At 40.5% G+C, this 5,372-nt stretch overlaps 1 non-coding gene across 1 annotated transcript; it reads left to right on the plus strand.

Annotated features, from left to right (window-relative positions):
* The first annotated feature begins 3,913 nt into the window (after positions 1-3,913).
* Positions 3,914-4,020, plus strand: LOC141589025 (small nucleolar RNA R71). Its single transcript, XR_012519984.1, has one exon. It is a non-coding gene; the product is annotated as a small nucleolar RNA R71 (small nucleolar RNA).
* Positions 4,021-5,372: the final 1,352 nt, after the last annotated feature.

Here is a 5,372-nt window from a genome sequence, read left to right on the forward strand (position 1 = left end):
TATTCAAAGCCGATTCAAGAAGAATAAAATCAAGTCTCGTGAAATGGTTGGTATCTTTCCTTTCAATTATGGTGTTTCCCATGACCTTGTGCCATACTCTTATGCCCGGATGATGGACTAGAAGAGCACGACTCGCATGAAAGTCCTCAAATTTCCTTCCGTAAATTGCGTCCCAAAGAGGTTCGGGGTCATACTTTCCATAATTCTTAAAGTAACTCGGTTCATCACTAAGACCCAAAATTTCACCCAATTCCTTAAAGGAAATGCGTCTACTAACATTAGCTAGACGAAATTCGAGATTCTCCCTATTCTCAACTTTGGTGACTTTCAAAGAACTCAAAAATTCCAAGGTAAGGGAGGGGTATGTCAATTCCTTTGTTTCAAACAATTTCTTCAACCCCATTGCTTTAAAAAAGGCTCTAGTTTGCTCAAGGACACCCAACTTATTCAAGGTGTCTTCACAAATAAATTTGGTAGATTGAAATGACTTCCTAGCAAACTTGGCAAAAGTATTTCTATGGGTTTCGGAAATAAAAATTACCTCCGGATAATGCAAGAGTTGATTGATTTCCGGAGTAGAAGATGTTATTGCTCCCATAGAAGGTTGTTGTTGTTGTTGTTGCACTTCCAAGTTTGGTGTTGCTACCACCATAGCCAATGCTTTTGTTTGCTTGAAGAGCCTTTTGCCTTTGTGAAAGTGTCTTTGGTGCCTTTGTTGCCTTTGTTACTCCCTTAGTCCTTGCCATTGATGAATTAAACCAAGAAAATAATGAAAAATCTTCAATTTCTAGTATACCCAAATCGATTTAAAGGTGAAAGGCTTTGCCTTTATGAATTCAAAAATCGACTCAAAGGTTGAAGATTTGTGCTTGGTTTTGATTTTTGATGAAGGAGGAGTGATTAATTTGTTGTTAGAAGGATGGTTTGATTTGATTTTGGTGAATGTAGTTGAGGAATTTTGTTTTTGTGATGGAGAGGAAGAGGGTTTTGATGTTTTGAAGTAGTGTTATGAATGAATGAATGAATGAATGAAGGTGGGTGGGGTTTTATAATGCTCGAAAAAATTCAAGCTGCAGGGGCAAGACGGGCGGATTCAGCCAAAGACGGACGGATTCTGCCTCTTCTGAGTTGGAAAAACTCGCCTAAAGACGGGCGGATTCCTTCGAAGACGCTCGGATTTCAAAATACGGGACGGGCGTCTTTTGCAGAAGACGGACGGATTTCAGTCCAGGAATTTTTCTTGTTTTCCTCAGCTGCAAAGACGGACGTCTTTCTTTCAAGACGGGCGGATTCTTCAAGACGGGCGGATTTTTGCTCAGGACGCCCGGATTCTCTTACAGTCAAAAATTTTCAAAATTCAGCTCAGTTTAGGACGGGCGTCTTTTCTGCAGTACGCTCGGATTTTCTGAGACGGGCGGATTCTCCTGAATCCGCTCGGATTCGACCCCTTTGTACCCGGATTCAGTTCCATCCGTGTACAATGCATTTCCCTTGTCATTCTTCCATTCTTCTTCATTTCTTGTGTTCTTCATTGTGGGGGCATTACTAGGCATGGATAGCCTAGGCAATCGTCATCCCTACACTAAGGTAAAGCACTACACATCAATTGAAATTGTTAGTCCCTCCCTCACTTCTCTCAAACATGACAATTATCTTGATCAAAGTAAATAAAATAAATCCAAAGATGACAAAAATGCAATACAAGAATTGAAATGCGAGTTAGGGAGTTAGAAATATTTACAAGTGGTGGTTTAGGGAGGACTCCACCAAACTCTCATTCTTGATGAGATGTCAAGGGGGCATGTTCAAGGTGTTGTTGATGTTGCTCAACACCTTGAAAAAGTAATCAAAAGCTTGTTCATTATCATGGTAGAGGTCCTCAATAGTCCTTTGCCCTTGTTGTTGATCTTTATCGATGGCATTACCAATGTAGGGATTAAAAATCCCTTCTAATTCGTCGTCCCAAAGACCACAAACTTCATTAAGTTGATCATTGAAAATTTCTTGTTTTGATGGGGATAATTCTTCCAAGTTCTTCTCTTGGCCAATGAGGCCATCCTCTTCTTCTTTGGTAGATTTTGATGAACTTTGCAAGCTCTCCTTGTCACATTTCACTTGCTCTTTGAATGGAGCATCTTCAATTTTCTTCTTCCATTGGAGTTCCGATTTCTTCCTCTCATCCTTTCGGCTATAATGATTAATCATGAAACACGGTTCATGCAAATGAGGAGCTCTCATAGTCTTGTCAAGATTAAAGGTTATGCTTTCATCTCCCACTTCTAGAGTGAGCTCACCATGTTTCACATCAATCACCACACCCGCGGTGTGTAGGAAAGGTCTTCCTAGAATGATCGGAATGTTGGAATCTTCCTCCATATCAACAATGACAAAGTCCACCGGGATGAAAAACTTCCCAATTCGCACGGGGACATCTTCCCATATCCCTAATGGTGTCTTTGTCGATCTATCGGCCATTTGGAGCGTGATATTGGTGCATTTAAGCTCTCCCATCCCCAACCTTTTACTCACCGAGTACGGCATGACACTCACACTAGCCCCTAGATCACATAAGGCTTTGTTGATCGTTGTGTCGCCAATGGTACACGGTATTGAGAAGCTTCCCGGATCCTTTAGTTTTGGAGGTGAACTCCCTTGAAGTATTGCACTACTCACCTTAGTGAAGGCGATAGTCTCAAGTTTCCGGATTGACTTCTTCTTTGTGAGGATATCTTTCATGTATTTCGCATAGGCCGGCACGTGATTGATCAATTCCGTGAAAGGAATCGAGACTTCCAAATTCTTCACAATTTCCATAAATTTCCCAAGTTGATCATCAAATTTGGGCTTGGCTTGACGACTTGGAAAAGGAAGTCTAATCACAACGGGCTCCTTCTCCTTGACCTTGTCTTCATTTTTCTTTGAACTTTCTTCTTTTGATGATTCTCCATCTTTGGAGTTTTGCACAATTTCACTAGCCTTATCACTAGCTTCCACAACTTCATCCTCAACTTGCTTCTTCGGTGCTTCATACCTTGTACCACTTCTCAAGTGAATGGCACTAACCGTTTCATGTCTTGGGGGGTTACTTTGAGGTGGTAATTGCCCCTTTTGTCTTTGTGAGCTTGAAGATGCTAGTTGAGTCAATTGGGTTTCCAACATCTTGGTGTGAGCTAGGATGTTGTTGATGGTGGTTTCCTTTGCTTGGCTATCTTTTTGCATTTGAGTGAAAAATTCTTGTTGATTCTTTTGCATTTGGAGGACCGCTTTTTGGACATCAAAACCTTGGTCATTTTGGTGATTGTATGGATTTTGATTTTGGTAACCTTGGTTTTGATTGTAAAAGGGTCTTTGATTTTGGTTTCTCATGGGTGGTGGAGTGTATGTTGTTTGAGGGTTTTGAACATTTTGGCTTTTGTATGAGAGATTTGGATGGAATTTGGTATTCTCATTGTAATAATTTGAATAAGGGGTACCACTCTTGTATGCTTGGAAAGCATTCACTTGTTCATTTGTTCCCCTACATTCACTTTGGTCATGTCCCAAAGTTCCACAATTCTCACATATCCCACTTGGGATTGATGAGGATGCCGTCATGGCATTAACATGATGCTTTGGTGATTTTGAGACTTCTTCAAGTCTAGCCATAGCTTTTTCAAAATTCAAATTGATTGTATCAATGTGAGCACTAAGTTGAGCACCCAATTGAGTAATGGAGTCCACTTCATGCTTTCCTCCTCTAGTAGCCTTGCGAGGTCTACTATATTGTGAGTTATGGACCGCCATTTCCTCAATCTTGTTCCATGTTTGATTGTCATCAACTTCGGTGAACATTCCATTTGATCCCATGTTGAGAATGTTCCTTGAATCTTCATATAAACCATTCCAAAATTGTTGTACCAAGAACCATTCGCTAAGTCCATGGTGAGGACATGAGCGACAAATTCCCTTGAACCGCTCCCAAGCTTCATACAAAGATTCTTCATCCCTTTGCTTAAAACCCGTAATTTGAGCTCTTAGCATGTTAGTCTTTTCCGGTGGGTAGAATTTTTTGTAGAAAGCTAGAGCCAACTTCTTCCAAGAATCAATTACGAGAGTGGCCTTATCAAGGCCCTTCAACCATTGCTTTGCGGTGCCGATTAGAGAAAAAGGAAATAAGACCCATCAAATTTGGTCTTGAGTTACACCGGTTTGAGAAATCGCATCAGAATAGTCGCAAAAGGTTTCCATATGAGAATGAGGGTCTTCACTAGGCATCCCCCCAAATTGGCTCCTTTCGACTAATTGGATAAAGGCGGATTTGGCAATAAAATTTCCGGTTAGATGTTGTGGTGTAGGAGTACCATTGGGTAGGTTCTCCTCGGTGGGTACGGAGTGTGATGAAAACTTAGGCATTGTAGGTTGATTTTGTGGGGTATTGTGTAATGGGTTCTCCTCTCCTTCTATTGCGAAAGGGTTGATGAACTCAATAGTTGGTTGAATAACTTCACTAATACCTCTCAAATTCCTCCTAGCAAGTCTCCTATTGTTTGTTAAGGTTCTTTCAATTTCACGATCAAGAGGTATCAAGTCACCTTGTGACCTTCTAGACATGCAAAATATCAAACAACTTGGAAAAAATTAGAACAAACCTTGAGGAGTTTTACTTCCCCAAGGCAAAGAAAAGACACAACTAATAACAATGTAAAGAAATCTAAATCAAGCTAACACCGTCCCCGGCAACGGCGCCATTTTTGATCGGGTCCGTTCGTGTTCACAATTAAAGATGTGGTCGTTGGGTCACGGTCGAATCAAAACACAATTTATAACTTCACAAAACAACTCTACAATTAGTAAAGAGGCAAGTAAAGGTCGGATCCCAAGGGACGGCAATTGAGATGAGATTTCGATTGAAACTAGTAGTGTCTTTGGGGTGTCACAATTTGGGTTGATGTAGAAGGTCACTAACTTAAATAGCAATGGAAATAAACAAGCAAGGTGAATTAAAAAGGGGTGTAAACAATTGATTAAAAAGCACTAGGGTGTCATGGGATCATAGGGGAATCATGGGATATGATCATACAAACATGTTCTCAAATTATAAGCAAACAATTATTGTTGTGATGGATTGAGTTGGGTTATATCTTACAATCCTAGGAAAGTTTGGGTCCCGGAGCCGAATCGATTAGATTGTACAACACCTACAAGTCGACTTAATCTTCCCTACTCAACAACATGCATGGTCTAATGAGACTCGAGTTGGGTTATGTCTTACAAGTCTCATTGAAGAGATAGGTGATGGTGGTAAATGCAAGGATTCATAGGCTTAGCATTTCATCAAACATAACATGTGCATGAGTTGAGATCAAAACAAGCAAGCAAATAAAACATGAAAG

This window comes from Silene latifolia, chromosome 6, assembly GCF_048544455.1.
Source record: "Silene latifolia isolate original U9 population chromosome 6, ASM4854445v1, whole genome shotgun sequence".
Lineage (NCBI taxonomy): Eukaryota > Viridiplantae > Streptophyta > Magnoliopsida > Caryophyllales > Caryophyllaceae > Silene > Silene latifolia.